At 38.9% G+C, this 21,229-nt stretch overlaps 1 long non-coding RNA gene across 1 annotated transcript; it reads left to right on the top strand.

Annotated features, from left to right (window-relative positions):
* The first annotated feature begins 414 nt into the window (after positions 1-414).
* Positions 415-1,474, top strand: LOC122994649. Its single transcript, XR_006406642.1, has 3 exons — positions 415-484; positions 605-711; positions 1,428-1,474. It is a non-coding gene; the product is annotated as an uncharacterized LOC122994649 (long non-coding RNA).
* The last annotated feature ends 19,755 nt before the right edge of the window (positions 1,475-21,229 follow it).

The raw sequence follows: 21,229 nt of genomic DNA, 5'->3' as shown, positions 1-21,229 counted from the left end.
CCAAAGTAGCCTAATGAGCCTTTTTTTTAACATTGAAGTTGATTATTTAAATCTTGCAGGAGGAACATGTCAAATCAGATAAAAAACTTAATTTTCATGACAAATATATCCCTCTTATACTTTTATTTTCCTTACTCCTATTCACCTTTGATTATAATCTATAACTTTATGACTTATCCAGGTTTTCATGGGGTTTAAGAACCCAGGTCATGTTGAAATCCTGATACTTGTTTTATCATGTGTCAAAGGTACCAAAGCTTGTGAAAAGATTTGTGACTTGATGTGGAAAGATTGTCTGTAGAAAGACGTTTCAAAGGTCAGTCCCTACTACTAGACTTCATTTACTGAGGGATTTCACTGCCTGCTCCTTAGGTTCACCCCAAAGAACATTGTGTTCCCTCTCTCTCTAAAGGAATGCTGTCCAGGCTGGTTACTTCATGGTCTGTACTCATTTAGTGAGAATGTTTCCAGCTTAATATAAACCGTAAATCTTTTTTTAACCCATTAAAGTTCAAAATTTGGCATAATGGTTAACCTTCTTACTTTTTACTTCGGATATCTGCATGTATTGTAGGCCTACTAATAGTCCCTTTTTTATATTTAGATTGCTTTTAGCGTGCATGCACTACAATGGGAATGCAGACCGCGGGGAAGCTTGGACCACAAATGGAGAGGCCAAGGTGAAGGTCTGATACCCCAAGTACAGGAAGGGTGTGTACTCCATCACCTTTGTAAAGAAAAATCCCACATGTGGCAAGTTCCAATTTTAAGTACCTCTGCCAAGGAGGTAATTCAGTCATTTTTGTTTACTTATAAACTAAAAGGGTTTCAACATGACATGGACTGATAAGGTTTGTATTATTTCCATTCATAGCTTTGTCAGGCAAATTCCTGTCACTTTCAGAAGTTGTTAATATTCTTAGTATTGCTTCATGGAAATAGAAAGATACAATAATATTACAAAATTATTGGTGAAACACAACACATTCTAAAGAGCAAAACATTTTTAATATAGTAGCAAATCGATAAAATAATAAAAGCACACAAAGAAGGTCGCATTTATTTATAAAACCAATTTTCAAAACCAATAATGCAAAATTATACAGGACTTGATGCAACAGTCACTCCTACTTGTCCATACCAGTTATGCCATACTGCCATCTGCTGGGGGGAAAAGTCTGATGGTATCTAGACCTCAGGAGCACAGGTGCCCCCATGGGGGAGTGAGACTGAAAAAAAAAAGGTTATTCATTTTTTCATGTTTATCAAACATCCAATTAAAAGGATTGGAAAATGTATTTGTAAGACTAAACCTTACATAGAAAGACACAGAATCACATCTGAGAATAGTATGCAAACAATTTGTTGCCTTAACTTGTTCTCTTGCCTCACAAGTTCTCTGTTCTGTGTGTCTTCTTTTGCCTTAGACTATGTGGACACGTCATAATGGCTCCTGGAGGAAGTGGCTGTCAATTTTGAGAGGCCTGATCTTCAGGGAGCACTGGCATGTCTCTGGCCATGGTTTGCATCTGAATAATCATTGTAAAACATTGTGAATAAATAATCATTGTAAATACATAATCACTGTAAATGGACAAACATAAGAACCCTATATAAAGTTAATTTTTAATGTTGCTTCCAATTACATAAAATAATTAACTATAAAATCGGAGTCAGATTTATTTTTTTAAAAAAAGCTAATGAGCTCTTAAAGGGGGGAACCTGAAGCTAACACAGACTCCTGAATCTTCAGGAAAGGCTCTCCAGATCTTGGTTACCACACAGGATGGAATAAGCACCCTCACCTCTTCCCAGATAACCCTAACACTTACGCACAAAGGTCCGGTAAGCTGAGTGCCAATACTACAGTCTTTTTTTATTTAAATGATTTACTGGGCTTGGAATGATATGCTTATCTTACAATACAATTTGACATGCAATAAGAGATGTCTGATTTGATAAAACGAGGATATAATTTAACAGCTTTAAATTACAGCAAAAATATGACTTCATGCTGACACCACAAGTCTAACAATGGCATTGACTTGATAGTTAGAAATGTCATTAAAAAATGTGATTATATAATGTCGAGGAACAGCTTGTGAAATTGTGATGAGTGAGCCGTCTCAACTGATTTCTACAGCATGGCAAAATGTATCTAATATCACATTTAATATTTCTCCCCCACAATGTATATTATTACACTTTGTTAGCATTGCATTGTATTAAATTTTGATCTTGTTCCTTCCTAATAAACTGCTATTAACAAGAAATCCTTAGGCCTCTTCTTCTTCTTGAGATGCTGAAGCTGCACCATAATATTGCAGCATTGGGATATCCTCCAGCTGAAGGACCCAGGGGTTGAGGCACAGAGCTTCAAAGCCAGGGTGCTCTGTGACACATGCTGGGAGTGGATCACACTTATCCAGTACTTGTTTGAGAACAGAAATACCAGTCATGTCATGTCAAGTCAATTTTATTTACATAGCGTCAAATCACAAAAGAAGTTATCTCAGGGAACTTTTGACATAGAGCAGGTCTAGACCATTTAATTTACACAGACCCAACATTCTCCCTTGAGCAATCACTTGGCGACAGCAGTACGGAAAATAATAATGGCGGTAGCAGTGGGCAAAAATGACTACTAGCGATCAGCGTCAAGCTGGGCAGCAGTCAGTCCGCAGTCGAAGGTCACCTGTGAGACAAGAAAGATGCCAAGTTAGTAACACGCATTAATGGTACATGAATGCGTACAGATGGAGAGACGGAGGAGGAGAGAGGAGCTCATTGCATCATGGGAAATCCCTTGGCAGTCTTGGTCTATAGCTGCATAACTAGGAGCTGGTCCAAGGCAAGGCTGAGCCAGCCCTAACTATAAGCTTTATGAAAAAGGAAAGTTTTAAGCCTACTCTTTAATGGCTTCTGCCTCCTGTAACTGTAACTGTAACTGGAAGATGGTTCCACGGGAGAGGAGTCTGATAGCTGGAGGCTCTGCCTCCCGTTCTACTTTTGGAGATTCTAGAAACCACAGGTAAGCCTGCATTCTGGGAACGCTGTTTTCTAGTCGGGTAATAGGGTACTATGAGCTCTTTAAGATATGATGGTGCCTGACCATTAAGGGCTTTGTAGGTGAGGAGAAGGATTTTAAAATCTATTCTGCATTTTACAGGGAGCCAGTGCAGAGAAGCTAAAATGGGAGAAATATGATCTTGTTTTCTAGTTTTTGTCAGCACATGTGGAGCTGCATTCTGGACCAGCTGGAAAGTTTTTAGAGTCTTGTTTGGGCAGCCTGATTATGAGGAATTGGATCGGATAGTGCTTGACCACATGAAAGTAAATGCACCCAAGATGCATTGCGGACAGATCATGATCCGATTGGCCAAACCACCTCTTGAGGTGGTCAGGGACACATTGGAACCACATTGAAGTGTGAATGCAATTGCATTGTCAATTCACATACACAACTACATGGGTGGAAATACAATATTGTGTGTGACTGTTCCAAACCAGAAAGGTAGCAGCCATTAGCCAGTTAGTGAGCTAAGCTGCAAGCAAGAAAGCAGCATGAAAGCTATGGATATTTAAGACGCTTGTGGATGGAGTCAAGATGAGACCAAGTGTTGGCTTTTTCCCCCACTTTGAAAAGCAGGCAAAAGTCCACACAACAGCGCAGCTTCATGGATAGTTACCATCTTTTTTGTTGTGTGGAGGATGGAGGATGTGACATTTGGTTGTTTGAGCTGGACAGTGCAATTGGATCTCAATCAGATCTCAATGTGGACATTGGAGACATATAAATACTGGGTGTACATGTAATCAGGTCAAATCATATCTAGATACAATATGGATATGAGATACATTTTAATGTAAGGTGTAAAGGCACTATAAGGTTTTTAGGGCCAAGCACAATAACTTCAGTTTTGTATGAGTTTAGTAGCAGAAAATTGCAGGTCATCCAGATATTTATGACCTTAAGGCATGCTTGAAGTTTAATTAACTGACCGGATTCATCTGGCTTAATGCAAGCTTAATGCAGTTGCTTTAATGCAGTTTTAATGTTCCAGTCTCTGTAATAGGATGTGATGGTCAATGGTGTCAAATGCAGCACTAAGATCTAACAAGTCAAGTGCAGAGCGAAGTCCTTTGTCCGATGCAATTAGGAGGTCATTTGTAACTTTCACCAGTGCTGTCTCTTTGCTATGGTGCACTCTAAATCCTGACTGAAAATCCTCAGATAAACTATTGTTATTTAGAAAGTGACACAGCTGATTGGCGACTGCTTTCTCAAGTATCTTAGAGAGAAAGGGAAGGTTAGATACAGGTCTATAGTTGGCTAAAACACCTGGATCAAGAATAGGCTTTTTTAATTACAGCTACTTTAATGGACTGCGGTTCATAATCGGTCACTAAAGACAGATTGATCATATGTAGTAAAGAAGTGCAAACTAAAGCAGCTTAGTTGGGATGGGGTTGAAGAGACAGGTTGATGGTTAGATGAAGAAGTCATTTAAGTTAGTTCAGGAAGGTTGATTGGAGAGAAACAGTCTAAATATATATCAGGTTGTACAGCTGTTTCTAGGGTACCTGTGTTTGAGGATAAATCGGAGCCACTTGAAGGCAGGAGGTGATTTTTTTTCTCTAACAGTAAGAATTTTATCATTAAAGAAGCTCATTAAGTCATTACTACTAAGAGCAATAGGAATACACGGATCAATAGAGTTATGACTCTTTGTCAGTCAGTGCTAAAGGAACCTACGGCTGTTTTTATTTTCCTGTTTTATTTTCCTATTAATGATGAGTAATAGGCAGCTCTGGCATTACAGAGGGCCTTCCTATAGGTTTTAAGACTATCTTGCCAGACTAAGCGAGATTCTTCCAGTTTGGTGGAACGCCATATCCTTTCAAATTTTTGCGATGTTGCGTTGATTTGCAGGTTTGGGAGTTTGGGAGTTATACCATGGAGCTAACCTCTTTTGTTTTATCATCTTATTATCTTATAATTTATTATAAGATTTATTATAAAGGTGTGATGAAGTCGAGTGTCATTCACAGTGAGCCTGCGGCACTAACAACAGATGATCAATTTTGGAAGGCGTTAGCATAAGAGTCCTCTGTTGTATTGAGACATAGCATTGAATTCAATGCTGATGGAATCACTTCCTTAAATTTAGCTACAGCACTATCAGACAGACATCTAGTGAAGACAGTTTTGTCTAATGGCATGTAGTCCAGTAAGAGGAATTCAAAAGTTATTAAGTAATGGTCTGATAAAATTGGGTTTAGTGGAAAAACTATTAAATGTTCAATTTCAATGCCATATGCCAAAACGAGGTTGCGAGTGTTTTTAAAAGTAGGTTAAAAGTATTTTACATTTCGAGAGAAGCCAATTGAGTCTAATAATGAGATAAACATACTAAGGACTAAACTTGATAAAAACTCAGGCCAGGAAGATGGTACACTATAACAAATAGAATTGGCTGTAAAGTTTTCCAGGTTGGGTGTGAAAGACTGAGAGCAAGGCTTTCGATTGAGTTATAATTAAGTTTAGGACTAGGGTTGATTAATAAGCTTGAGTTGAAAATGGCTGCAACTCCACCTCCTTGGCTGGTGTCTCAAGGAATGTGAGTATTAAAATGACTTGGGGGAGTGGATTCATTTAAGCTAATATATTCTTCATGACACAGCCAGGTTTCAGTAAGACAAAATAAATCAAGAGTCATGGACAGCTTTTCTGTGTTTTTTGCCCTTAAAGTCGCTTCGTAACCCTCACCCTAACCATGACCATTAGACTTGGAAGCAGTGCTGCCTTACTGTCAACATTGGGGGCAGAAAAAAACGTAAAGTGTCATGGACATGCAGCACATGTAATTAACACAATAGCTAACTATTATAGCTATTCCCATCATATATCAACATTCAGAAAAGAGCAGTCACATAATGGCTTCATCTAATAAACAGTGACTCCCACTCCGATCACTACAAAGCCCTGCAATGCCAAAAAAGAGAGAAAAGAGTCCACTCACTCAGCTGATCCTGATGATTAGTTCATTTTCTAACCCTGTTTGCCTCAGGACCAGTCTGAGAAGAAATCAGTGAGGGTCAATCAATTATAACGCAAGAGAAACTTCATAACCAACCGGAACACACAAACACAAGCACAAAACAAATTGCAGTGCTATCTGGCCCTAAAAAGACAGTACAGTTTGGCAGATTACCTGACCACAGTGACTGACACTAAACAAAGAACTACCTTGACAAAGTACCGACTCAATGAGCACAGTCTGGCCATCGAGACAGGCCGATACAAAAAATCATGGCTTCCCAAAGAGGAGCAGTTCTGCCAGCTGTGCAAGGAAGACAGAGTCGAGACAGAGCTGTTCTTTCTAAAAGAACGCACACAACTCCAGCCAGTCCGAAATATAATAAAATATTAATAATAATAATAAAATATTTCCCCAAATGCAAACACAAACATCTTCAATTTGACCACATACCCAACTTAAACAAAATACCAATCCTGTTGGTAGAGCACATAGAGAGCTGCAGTCCAGCGGCAGTAATAAGTGTACTGGTGGTCATTTTGGAAGTTATTGCTCTGTTAATAAGATTTGAAGATTTACAGTAGCTTTGATGTCTGCCGTGTGGGTGTTAACTGACAGCTGTGATCGACAGTGGGGTCACCTGCTGCTCTCCCCAGCTCCGGGAGTAGCACTGAGTTGGACTATTGTTGCAATATTTCGGCAAACACCGTTTGATAACGGGTGTGCAATACTCTGTATAGTAAGTTGGCATTAGCTTTGGTCCAAGGTAGTGGGGCGTGTTTTCAGAGCGTGAAAGGCAACACCCTGCACTCCTTATTTGGAAGGTCCTGGCTCTGACCGTTAGCACCAACTCTGGGTTTCAAACCAGCTCCAATGCAAACCAATGGGTGACATCACACCTTGTTAAATCCATTTTTATGTACAATCTCTGATCCTGACTCAATGGAGTGTGTAACAGACAGGAAGATAAAGTACTCTTAGTAAAAGCCTATTCTGCAAATAAATGTTTGCTATTCCAGCAGTGCTGTGAAGGCCGAGCTTTTAGAGTGAATATCTAATGGGTTGAGTGAGCAAAGCTACTACCTAAAGAGACCTGCTAGATGGTGCTGTTGCACTATGAAAACTCAGTGAAAATCACCACTGGCTTTTAAAAAGTCATGCCGAGCTCTAAGCTGAAATAAATAAGAATGTGATTAAAATCAGTCAAGTGTTTTTCACACAGCGTTTCCTGAAACTAAAATGAACCACCTTGCCTTCGAATTTTAATTCTGTCCTCTCTGAAAGCTTGTCATTGTTCAAGGATGTGGGTACTGGGCAGTGCTGAAATGTGTTTCAGAAAGATATCGTTGGTTCAGAGCAATTAAATCACCTATTAGCGAGTAAATACTGAAAAAACAAATAAGGTTGGAAACTACTGGAAAAATCCAGCTGAATAAAGGGGAACCTCAGTCGAACAAATAGCAGCCTTTTGACCTGGGATATCTCTTTGAACTTAATTGAATTATATTGGTCCAAGAATACATAAAATGAGTGGTTATATTCAGAAGTATAAATAATCCATTATTAAAACCCTGAATCAGAAGTGGATGAGATTCAGCTGGTTGGCAGGAGAGAGGAATGTCTATATGAGTGTGCTGGGTCCTACTGTGTGTGTTGTTGTGGGTGGGGGCATTTGACAGCTATGGCATCTGGCATCTTTTGATCAAAATAACAAGAAGGCTGATGATGATAATGTGAAAAAAAATGTTTTGTAAGCAGATTACGTTTTATTTAAAAATTTCCAAATACACACAAATATCAGCGTCAAGACAGATTAGATTCTGCTAAGGGTACGTATGGACTGTTGGTAACTGCCTCTGATGAATGTTCTCTACAGTTCCTGACAGTCAGGGGTAAATAAGATGAATATATAAGCATATATGTCAAAGAACAATAAAAAGTTAATGTTTCTGACACAGCCTGCAGCTTGGCAGAACGTCCCCATGTCATTTCCTAGTATATCTGTGTCACGGTTTGCATGATTTGTTTTTTTTAATATTTTTCAATGCATTGTATATTTCAGCAGAAGGAGCCTAAGATTAAACCCTGAATCAGCTCATGTTATAAGTTGAGCAGACGGACATTATAACCCAGAGTGTCATCAATAATTTTTTCAGCAGTTTTTGAGTGTAAAATGCACTAAAAGCTCATTACCTAACAGAGCTTTACTTCATGACATTTAAAGTTAACATTAATCAAAGTTATATAGCAATGATGGCAATCTTGGTGCAGTTGTGGAGCCACTAATCTGAATGAGTATAGAGGAAACATTGCTACAACCTTGTGCCATGTATTCCAAGCCGGTGCTCACTTACAGCCAGAAATTTAGTTTTTTCTCCCTTGCAGTGTTTTGTTAACATTTTCTCTTTCCACTTTGTTACATTTCCACCTTCTCTCTCTATCAAGGACAATATTGATATGTCATTGCTCTGCCAATTCAGGGAGCTCACAGATCGGATTATGGACCATAATGAGCTAAGCCTCCCTCTATTTATGAGGGCAATGAAAGCTATTATTCAGGTTAACAGAAAGGAGAAAGGACCAACTTTCCTTGGCTACTGCTACTTCTACTACCCTCACTTAGTATTTGCTATGTTAATGGTTGGTTTTCTTATACACATTTAATTGTACATTGAGTGAAGATGAACCAAAAGTATCACAGAAAATGACCACAGAAACAATGTAAAACTGTAAAGTCAGAGCTCAGAGGCTGAGCTCAGAGATTTAGTTGTTTTGATTTTAACTTGTTTTTCCTCTAAAAGCTTTGAACTGTAAAAAATAATCTTTCCTATAAAACATACTGGATATAAAACTAATTGGTTGTCATAGCTGCAAAGCTAAATTGTACCAAAGATTGGTGTTTGGAAATATTCACTTAAAAATCATTACAACTGCTACAAATATGCACAACTAACATCCACATGCGAGGCATGAATTTCATTGAACCTACAGCACAGTACAATACAATAAATCTGCAATTAAATTAATATACAGTACATCTATGCAAAATCATTTTTCCAACTGATGACCTCAATGGTATGGAGACCCAAATGCTGACAAGAAAAGATTATTAGTTGAATGTTAGTAGATTATGTAGTAGAATACTTAATCTAGTTGTGCTTGTTATTTTCCCCTAAGTTATTGCTCTGGTTTTGTCCACCGGGGTCTCTAGTAGGTGGTAATATTATGTTTTTGTAGGGGTGTAAACATGACTTGCACACACAGCCTATTCACATAATAATTTCCTTTTAATAACTGGCTTCATGTGAAGCTCGGCATGGCTAATTGTTGCACATTTTCTTCACACACTTTATGGCCATTTTCTAATAATAATGGCAATGGGTTATGTAGTAGCTTGGTTAACCATTCCTGATTCATAATTGCATGTTTGTGGTCACAGTCTTCTTAAACCTCAAACTTATCCATGCACTGGTCATGATAATTGTCCCCCGCCGTTTATTCACACTATAAAATTTCATAGAGATTGCCTGCTTCCAAACATAATTTTTGTCATTTTATTATTCTTCTATTATTAATTATCTGGTACATAACAGATGTGTCTTAGGCTATTGCTGCATATCAGGTGGTTTTCTGGGTTGAGACTGAGATTGTTGATGTTCTCTTGGGAAGGTTTCCTATCTGACCACTTTAAACCAGGTCACTAGTTGAGAGTGATATTATACTGTTGGCTTTAAATGTGACTGTTGGCTTCACACAGCCCATTCATATGATAACTTCTCTTTAATAAGGGAAGCTCAACATGTTTTTTATTATATGTGAGAAATAGTCACAAACAGAATAGGTGACAAACAGAATCTCAAGGCGCAGCCAAGGGGAGGAGAGTGTGCGGTTTGGCGACCTGAGAATCGCTTCTCTGCTTTTTGCAGATGATGTGGTTTTGTTGGCTTCAACACACTGTGACCTCCAGCAGGGACTGGGACGATTTGCAGCCAAATGTGAAGTGGCCGGGATGAGAGTCAGCAGCTTCCAAATCTGAGGCCATCGTGTTTTGCTGGATAAAGGTGGACTGCTCATGCTGGGTTGGGAGTGAGTTGCTGCCCCAAGTAAAGGAGTTCAAGTATCTTGGAGTCTTATTCACGAGTAAGGGTAAGATGGAGTGTGAGGTTGACAAGTAGATCAGTGCAGCATCAGTAGTAATGCGGGCGTTGTACCAGATCATTGTGATAAAGGAAGAGCTGAGCCAGAAGGCAAAGCTCTCAATTTACCAGTCAGTCTATGTTCCAACCTTCACCTATGGTCATAAGCTTTGGTTAGTGACTGAAAGAATGAGATTGTGGTTACAAGTGGCTGAAATGAGTTTCCCCCAGAGAATGTCTGGGCTCAGCCTTTGAGATAGGGTGAGGAGCTCAGACATCCAGGAGGAGCTCGAAGTAGAGCCTCTGCTCCTTAGCATCAAAAGGGGCCAGCTTAGATAGTTTGAGCACCTGGTTAGGATGCCTTCCTCTGGAGGTGTTCCAGGTACAACAGGGAGGAGACCCCGGGGCAGAACCAGAACACGCTGGACAGATTACATATCTCTCCTGGAATGGGAATGCCTTGGGATCCCCCAGGAGAAGCTGGAGGGCGTTGCCAGGGAAAAGGATGTCTGGGTTTCCTGACTTAGTCTGATTCCATCGTGACCTGGCCCCAGATAAACGGTGGAAAATGGATGGATGGATGGATGGATGGAGGTAGTCAAGTTCATACTTTCTCTACACACTATATTTAGTCGAGCATTAAGAAAGTATTCAACTAAAAGCAATCAGTTTCCGCAATAGGTACGAGACAGTCCACACATAGATTCCTCCCATTAGTTGGTATTGGGGTCAGCATCTAATTTGTGGAGGAGAGGTTTATTGTCACTCCCTGGTCTCTGCCATAAGCTTGCAGGAAGTGACTATGTCATTCGATGCCAAATCTGTAAATCCTCGTATATCCTTGTCTTTTTTATAGCCACAATCTGTAGTAAACAAAATGTCAGACTCCTATCAAAACTAAAATTCAAGATGGGAAACTAAATTTCACTCTCAAATTGATTGGAAGGCTTTATAATACACAGACACTGGACACGTTTCTAATGTTTGCTGATGCTGTTTGTTTACATCAATAAATTCATTTATAATTAGTTAATATTTGCTAATTGTGTAAATAATCTTGAGAGGCACAGTTTGAGATATACTTTCATCAGTGACAAGTGAAGTGTCTCTGTATAATAATATATATCACAGCTCATAGAGCAACGCATAAAAGTATAGCATCAAAAGCAGAGCTCTGAGTCGTTTAGATGGCTGTGTTGTTTTGGGCAAAAAGCGACAGCGTTTTAATTAATCATTCACATAGTGATACTGCAGTGTAAATACTCCACATAACAGGAACTCAGAGGGGGGGGCACCCTGGCACACAAACATAATTGGCCCTTGCTAAGGGCCAATTATGGCCCTTAGCAAGAGCACTTGATTAAGCTGTTTTAGTACCCTTTACTCACTGGGTACTAAACATCTGACTCATAATGCATCAGCTATATCAGAAGATTACTCTTGCTATGATCTTGCATGAATATTGACACAATTAAAAGAAATGAATAATGAAGTGGATGGAGACAGGAATCAGTGACACAAACGGTTCAGCCACTTGATGACAAATAAGGACAGTGATTTGAAAATATCTGAATTGTTATGGCAGTTGTGTCACAGTTTTTGATCTTTCAAAGTAATACATTTTGTAATTGTTAAGTTTACCATGTCAAGAACGTCTTCCAAGACAATGCTTGGAGGCAAGTTTAGCATCTTTCAACAACAAGGCAATTCATAGTGCTTTACATAAAACAAAAAAGGTTAAGACAAGAAGTAAAAGAAACGCAAGACATTATAAAAAGACATAAATGGAACAATATTAATATTCTACAGGCATACTAGCAGCTCTGTATGCAACAAGTTTCAATTTCTTCAGGGCAATCCATGGTTTTGATGTTGAGATATTCACATGCAGTATGTTTACATTCAAGTGACAAAACCCTCTAGTGGCTGTAGGATGTATGTCTGTTGTCTGCTGGGAAAAAAGGAGGAAACTGTGTGACATTTTTAGGGAAGAGGTCAGGGTGGTGAGACTGTAAGGCTGTTCTCTAAACCCTTCTTCCACTGACATAATATGTTGGTTTCTTTGAACCATGACCACAACCTTTCCCTAACTTTGTCCAAGTAGTCATTTTAACCCAAACCATGTTCTTTCCCCAACCCTTACAAAGCTGTTTCTTTGCCTAAACCAAACCAAACCTTAATGATCAGAAAACTGAAGTTTTGGAATACATCCACAAATGATGTCCTCCTGCCAATAAGGTTGTCAGATCAGAAAAAGTCTATTGTTCTGTTGTTCTGGAGGGCAAACACAAACAACATTTTTTTGTCATTTCATTTTGGAGGACTTGTCAAAAATATCCTTAACACGGTCCAACTCATAAGTGACCTGTCCAAAGTGTTTATTCTGCTTAACCAAACACATTAATTCCAGTAACCTGCAGAAATAGCAGGTACAATACAATTGTTGGAGTACTAAGAACCTGTAACTCAGTGCCAATACCTTATTGCGATGTCAACTGAACAGTGTGACTTTTACCTCATTGGGGCTCAACTTAAAACCACACAAACATGGCCAAGCAGTAGATTGGGTTTATATTAATACCACAAGGACAAAGTCTCTGGCCACATTTTTCCTCTCTACTGCTGACCCTTTTGGCCTTAGTGGCCTTTTGGGTCTGAGTCTCTTCGTCGCTTCCTGACAGATGGCCTAGTGTACCAGCCTGTGGTACACTTGGCCATCTGACATTTCCTAGTCTGTGTGGGGGCACCAGATTTATGTACAAATTGGGCACACACAGAATACCCATGATCTACTTCTCATTCAACATTCATACTATATTTAGTTGCAAATCATGTAAAGTCTTGCATTGCACTATGATATGAAAACCAATTTCACCAGGCATAGTACCTGACAAATGCCATGCTGGTGGTTTTTCCATCTAAATAGTTTACACAATAGTGCAGTAATCTGACAAAGCAAGGATGTAAAAACACAGACCAACCTAATTATTCAGTGACATTTCTTTCTTTAATATTGGTTGTGGCTTTGTTTGGCAGGAAAAGTGTAATCCATGAGATATTTGCTTGAAAAACAAAACCTGTGTGTTTGTATGTGATACCAATTCAAAGTACTCATGAGGAATAATCCACCTTGCATGAATAAACAGTTGGAGATAATCAACCCCTTATTGAGAACCAATGAAAATTCTTCCCAGGAGTCATTTGGAAATGATGCCCACCAGTATATTAATAGTTAGTGGGACAACATCAGCAATAGAGACAGAAGGTTAACAGCTATTGGCCAGTTACACTCCTGGGATGCAGAATGACCAATTACCGTGATTAATAGAGGTCTAATTAAATAGCCTCCCTCCCAAACATTGGCTGTAATGTTTTCAGTATAATAAAAAAATAAGCATATTGTTTATTCTTTCTCACATTTTGTTACTCCTATGTTGTCCATATCTGCAAATCTCAATGTTGTGGGTGGATCTTCAAATGTGTCTCATAAGACATTATCATTACTTGCATGCAGACTGATGGGAGTGTATTTGTGTATTTGTGCGTGTGCATGGGGTTGTTGGTGCCGTGTTCCCTCATCTATCAGTAGGCTGCCCTTCTCGGATGGCCACTGAAGCTCCATTAGTACCCACAGTCCTGATTGATGTTGCACAATACTGTGTTGGAAGGCTTGGATTGTTGTTCTGAACCAGCGACATGCTTATTACAACACCTTTACACTGCAGAAAAGGGAAATTGCTATGCCGATGTTGTGAGGCACAGATTTGCATTGATGGTGAGCTCACAAAAGGTCTAAAATTATTTGCTTTTCAGGTGTTTGTTTGCAAATGTTCTGTGTCTGGGAGTAAGAATAATGTTTTAGAAAACAGGGCTGTTTAGATAATAGAGTGTTTCTTGAATGAATTTGAAGAATAGGTTCTTTCATGTGGAATGGTTCTGAACCCTAACTGACAGACTGTACAAGCTCCCCTGATTCAGATGATTCAGAGCTGCTAAGTGGTTACAATCCGGCGGGTGTGTCAGTTCAAATGCTGCAAACCTGCTTGATTGGAAGGATTTAAGTGGTTGTTTGGGGAGCTGTGACAGTCAAGGTCCAGTCCATTTACTGTATGATTCCACTTAAGAGCTATGTGCAACATAAAAGTAGATGGATTTTCTTTTTTCTAATGAAATGAATACTGGTAACCTGAAAGCCCACTGATCAAAGAGAATCAAAATTTCAATGTCTGTGTTAAATGCCCTTGATCACATAAATACGACATAGTAGATGCTATTAAAATGAGAGGCTGTGTTTTCTATTTTTGTCGGTGCAGTTTATGAGATTAGACACTGATATGGTTTCCCTGATGAAAACATACTTTTTCGATGTGATCTCTCTTCCTGCTCCCATCAGTGTTTTCAGTCTCTTTGGTGCTGTCTGTGTCAGCAAAATTGCATATCTTGGAAAGTGAACGCTTGAGTTATGTCGCTACTTTTCAATATGGCCTTTGAATTCTTGTCTGCATTCATTAGTGGGAAGCAATGGCACCATGAGTACCAGGGCCAGCTGCCAAGACATCCATGCCTCGAGACAATGAGAGAGATCGCCGGCTCTGTAGCCTGCTGATGAGTACACAGTCTCTTTGATTTTGCATTTGAAACAGAGATGTAAAGCTTGTAGCCCGCTGGACTGTCAAAAAGAAGCCAGGCTGAATCACTCAAGTCTGGATTTATTTTGTGCCAGCTTTGCTTTTGTTCCATCCACAGTGGCTCTTTATTGTCATTATCAAGGTCATAAATGAGTCAGAAATAGAACTGAAAATAATTATCACTTTGTGTTCTCTCTGCTTCCCAAGAGGTTTTGTCAAGGATTATTTGCCTAAAGTGTACGTTGTTGATTATGATTAAGATGATGTTTGAGATTATTTGTGTATACAGAGATGCAGGAAATATGAGAGAAAGGGAATGACATGCAGTAAAGGCTGAATCAGATTCAAAGTGACAGCCTTAAACAGCTGAGCTTCCCACACACAAACAATTCTGTTTTTATTGTTAAATTCATGCTGTTTGGCAGATGGTGCACATTTTTCCACCATTTTTTGCCAACAGTATATGCGTAGCATTGCCATATGTACAATGACATGTGACAAAGTGCAGTGATTGCTGTGCTGCATATTGAGCGTACCATTTTAGTATTCCAGCGCAGCACATTATTACACCCGTTTCCACACATTAACCTTTCCCGAGTTCTTTCCTTACCGTTGTGCTCATGTGTGCCCAGACTATGATTAATATGCCTTTGCTCTCATGTGATAAAATCTTGCCAATCTCCCTCCCTGCATACCTACAACTCCAGTCACCTTATTATTTTCGAAAGGTTGTATGGTCACTGAGCTTATAGATTATTCCATTCCCTGCTCTACATCTTATTCACCACGTGTCCCTCCTTCATTCAAATGTGTTTTTTCTCCAGGAATGGAATATGGAAATGTGTTTTAGCTTATGTGTGGATGATGTTTCACTATATCGTATAACCATTTCATCAACTTCCAACTAAGGCAGCATGTCAGGATGTCCTTGGTTTGCCAGTGTTTTTTCAGCTGGTCCTCTGTGGCTAAACTGTGCTTTAGTTTTCCATGTAGCACGGGGAGGATTGAACCAGTATTCTGGACTAAAAAGTGAAAATAAGAGTGTCATGAATCTAATTTGTTTTTCACAGCCTCCGCTATTGTCGGTATTTGCATTTTTAGTCTTTCATTCTCAGAGGATGTTGTCCTGGACATTTGGGTTTAGGAGTAGATGTAGAAGGTTGCCATTATTCTATCTTTTTGTTGTTGCCAACAATTTCCATGAAAAGACCAAAACCAACCATTCATTAGTCCGTCTACCTACCCTGTTTGTGACACTTAGCCCCATGTCAATTCTCATTCCTACTGAAGATGTAAACCTTCAGTTCACATACATATAGTTACATTTTCTTCTACACTGCTGTACTCATACTTGGTATATATTTGGTATACAACCAAGTATTTTATTTATGGCACAGTGTATGTAGGATTGACTCGAAATAAACTGCAGTGCCCATGTTTATTGTAATAAAGGAATGTTAGAGCTGTAGCGATCAGCCGATTAATCAATTAGTTGATAGACAGAAAATTAATTTTGAGTGTTTGAGTAATTTTTCAAGAAAAAGTACTAAAATTCTCTTGTTCCAGCTTCGTAAATGTGAATATTTTCTGGTTTCTTTAGTCCTCTGTGATAGTAAACTGGCTTTTGGAAACAGTGATTGACATTTTTTAAAATCATCTTCTGGCATTTTATAGACAAAACGGTGAATTGATAAAATAATGGGCGGATTAATTGATAATGAAAATAATAGTTGGTTGCAGCCCTAAATCCAGTGCAACGGGGTGGCTTAATTTAATTGTTGTTACACAAAAATCGAGGTTTTCGGCACAAAGGAATGAGTTATATAAGGATTTGGATTTGAACGTCATGAAACTTGGAAGAACTCCACACACTCTGTCCAGGCCTTCATGTCAAGATGTCATTACAATAAACATGAATAATTGACGCAGCTCAGCTCTCATAAAATATTAATAGAAATTTATCAGCTACATTAGTTATTTGCATTCGACAAACATTGGACCTCTGGAATAAACTATTATTAGTAGTGAATAATGCACAAATAATCTTTTATACATGACACCATCTATTATTTATTTGCTGTGTTTTTCTACATGATAGCAAAAAAATGCTCTCCAGGGCTGCACTCATTGATTCCCATTATCACATTTCACTAATCTGAGTTGCTAGAATATATCTTGCTGTATTAGGCATTGATTTGAAAAAAGATGTTTGAGATTCGTTTCTCATTTCAGGGTTAAACAACTCAAAGATTATGTTATTTTTGACCTCTAGTTATACCGAAAACACACCAAACTTTTTAATCCCCAAACAATCTTCAATGTTCTGGTTTTTTATCACCTCTGGCAATGTAGTTGGAGCAAGCATGAAAAATCCCTAAAGTAAAGAAGCTATTAGCAATTGTTTTCAGGGAGAATCTTCACTGTCCATGACTGAAGCAACCTAACTTCTCCCTTGAGTCAGTGACTATACTTCAACTCCAGCATATGCTTAGACAAATTGTGCTGTGCATTAACTGCAGTTAAAAGCCTAGCCTGACCAAATGGACCTATTTACCCACAGATTCAGTTTCAATTAGCCCAGAGGAGACAATGAAAAGACATCAATTACAGTCCACAGCATGTTTTCAACAGGGGCAGATCTGAAGTATGACGACAGGAAGAACAAGAGGAGGAAGTGATAGCTGTTGTCTCTGGTGTTACTCTGGGGAGACCATTTTGTTGCAATGCAGTATCTCTTCTTGAGCTTTCCAACACATCAGCCATTTCACATTTCCTCAAAGCACTCTATTTTACTCTATTTTCACTATTTTCAGAGCAAGGTTGTGAAAGATTTAGCATCTTCACAATCCATCTTTACTGGAGTGTACTATTTCTGTTGCTACTTGGAGATGCCACACTGTAGGGCTTTTAAGCATCAACAGAGAAAAGTAGGACATAGTCCTACTCCTAATATCTAAAAAGAATTATTATGGTTCATTATAACATGAGACATTTTTGTAGTTTTGGCAACTGTTCCAATAGAAACAATAACATTGTATGCATCAAGTTAATTTCTCAGATCTTCAAACATGGTGACATAGCTGAAAAGTTAGACAGGGAAAGAAACATGAACAGTCAGATAATCAGACAGGTTTTAAACACGCTTTGACTGTAGGTCAAAGCTTGTTTAAACCAACCAGAGTTGTGCACACACAGAGTTTTACTGTATAAAGACTTCATGGGTGCTTTTGGTTTTACCTTCAAATGATGATTTAGAAAATCTGGCTAAACCTTTGGTTTGTTTACAACCTGTCTGACTACTGTTTTTTCTTGCCCTGTTGGACTTTGTTGAAATGATGTGTTGAAAGTTTGTTGATTAATCAATTAGTGGATTTGTAAAAAAAAAAAAAAAAAAAAAAAGGCATTATGTCAGCCATTCACTAGTTTCAGCTTCTGAAATGTGAGGATTTGCTGCTTTTCTCTGTTTTATATATTTGTAAATTGAGTAATTTAGAGTTTTGCTAAAAAAAAAAAGACCATGGGCTCTGGGAAATTGGGATGTGCATTTTCATAATTTTTTTGCTGTAGCTCTATGCATGGTGATATCATATAACTATTATGTATATAATGACGGATTACCATGAAATTTTGTAAGGACACTCCAGAGCGTGAATTCTACTGCCTGCACTACCATTACGTTGAGAGTTTTGGTTTTTAGTGAACTGTCTCAATAACTGTTGAATGGATTGCCATAAAGATTCATGCAGATGTCCATGGTGGATGATCCCTTTACTTTTTATGTAGAGCTACCATCCTAGTCAAAGTTTTCACTTTGCTATGGAATATCTCAACATCTACTTGATGGATTGGCACATAGTTTTGAACACATTATATGGAGAACCATTTCATTCAAAACCCCACCCAAACTACACGCTACCTATCCAGTTACCAGACACACACCACCCAAACTGCACACCACCACCTGGGTAATGGAGCAACCCAATTGAACATGGTACACTACCGAGCTGAGGTTCACACATAATATTATTTTTTACCATTCCTTTTCTCTCGTTATCTCTCTGCAAAGCTATAGCTACCTACTATTTCCTTCTTCTACCTACTGTACTTCTGTTTTCTTTTTCTTCTTTAGATTAGGCAGACTAGATACTACAATGGTGTATTCCTTGCCCTCTACTGTTTGTTATTGATGTTCCTTTCGACAGTTATTTATATTTTATTATATAGTCCAATACTGTACAAATATTCCATCAGCTTTTTCATTTAAGTCCAATTATCCAGGTTGAGTAAAGTGCACAGAGCAAAAACAGTTTCTCCAGCTGCTCCCAGGTCTCTGAACAGCTTCCTCCTATGAAGTGAGTAATTCTTGCACTAGATGAGGATGTGTCTTACTGTCTCTGAGTCTCCACACTCATATTTGCCATCTGGGTGTTTCCCAATCACAGCCAGCCCACTCCTGAGTCCACAATGCCCAAGCCTCAACCTGGTTATGACAACTGAATCTTTTCTTTTGCAGGCAAAATTGCTTTTTCCAGTCTTTTCTGTATTGTAAAATAAGACCTCCCCTTATTTTTCTTTTCCCCATGTATTCTGCCACATTTCTTTGATTGATTTGTTTATGATTGCAGTGTATTCTGACAGTCCATATTGTAGAGCAATTTCTACTCTATCCTCATGAGCAGCATTCTTTGCCAAGTAATCTGCTTCCTCGTTTCCCTCCACACCCATGTGTGCTGGTACCCAAATAAAACCCACCTCACACCCTGCCTTGTGAATTCTGTATAATGTTTGATAAATCTCTGTCAATATATCAGGTCTGGACTTGGATTTGATTTCTCTTATTGTAGTTAAAGCTGCTGCTGAATCACTGCATATGACTGAGTTGTCTGGTTTGTTGTCCTCTACCCACCGAAGTGTCCATAATATTGCCAGCATCTCTGCTGTGAATGCTGACATCTGATGTGAAATTCCATGTCCGCTTTTATTCTTAAGGAATGGTTACTCCAAATGCCACTTTCCCACTCTCTGGATCAGTTGATCCATCGGTATAAATATGTAAATGTTAACTCCATTCTTGTTGTAGATGAGACTTAACTTCCTCGACTATATCTCCTAATTTCTTTATTTTGTTAAGTAAACATATATCAACTTCAGGTTTTGGAAATAGCCATGATAGTACAACTGACCAACAGACTGGAGGACACACATTAATATTAATAATACCAATTTCCTCCGCCTTAGATGTTAGCTTCTTTCCAAAGTTTATTTTCTTACTTTCTCATGCTGTTTATTTTTTACAGTAAGAGATGCGATTGAATTTCTGTCGAATCGGCGCTATCCAGCTGTGTAGCGCACAATGTCCAATTGGGTCACTCTGAGCGGTCAACTGGATTGTGCACAATGTCCACTGTGCACAATCCAGTTGTGCAGTTTAGGGGGGTTTTGAATGAAATGGCTCTCCATAACATTCATGGTCCCCGGATGACGTGTCCAAATGACTTTGGTGATTCCCTGACTTCCCTCTTGCATCAACATGAGATTGACATGAACTGTGCTTTTGAGTGAAATGTGTCTCTCCAGCTTTTTGCTGGGTTGATGTGAAATTTGGTACACACATTCATGTCCCCCTATTGATGAATTGTATCAGCCTCATCTGTACTTTGTGTTTAGTGCTAATTATCAAGTGCTGTTACTATGCTCACATGCTGAACTAAAATGATGAACATTAAACTTGTTAACATCAGCATGTTAACATGGTCATTGTGAGCATGTTAGCATGCTGACATTAGCATTTAACTCAAAATAGTATAGACGAAGCAATTCACCAATTAAACAAGAACATTTAGTTACAGCCCTATTGATGATGTGTTCCCAGATCTCATCAATTACTTCGGTGACTGCAACATTATTATTACTGATAGAAATGGTAGCGAAAACTACAAAAATAAGGTTCAAGTTAAACCAGAATTATCCTGTAAGTCACAAAAACTGATTTGAGGACACTGCAGTCTGGCACCTGTGGTATTTTTTTTTATCACTTCTGCTCATCAAGTACAAACTATTTGTCCCCTTTTCTCAGGAGAGCACCTTGTACTCATAAATTACTGGTGTGTGTAGTGTGTGTGTTGTCAGACCAGAGAGGACCCTGTATCTGACCGTATGTGTACTCACTCAAAAGTGGATAAATTTGCGTGTCTCTATCTGCCTGTCTGATCTGGGTAGAGGCTATTAAAAGATGTACATGCTGTGCAGATGCCCTTTCCATCATGGCAGGATCTGCTCCTAATGTCACCTTTGTCACTGTGACTGACAGCATTGAGGGAAGCGGGGGGAAAGCAGGAGGGGGGTCACCTTCTCCCCAACACAGGACCACCTGTCAGAGCCAGCAGGCTCACAACTGATGATGTTTAAGATCAACTTGGGGGCA

Source organism: Thunnus albacares, chromosome 12 (genome assembly GCF_914725855.1).
Source record: "Thunnus albacares chromosome 12, fThuAlb1.1, whole genome shotgun sequence".
In the NCBI taxonomy this organism is placed as follows: domain Eukaryota; kingdom Metazoa; phylum Chordata; class Actinopteri; order Scombriformes; family Scombridae; genus Thunnus; species Thunnus albacares.
The sequence above is the reverse complement of the archived record's forward strand: the minus strand, read 5'-3'. Positions and strand labels throughout refer to the sequence as shown.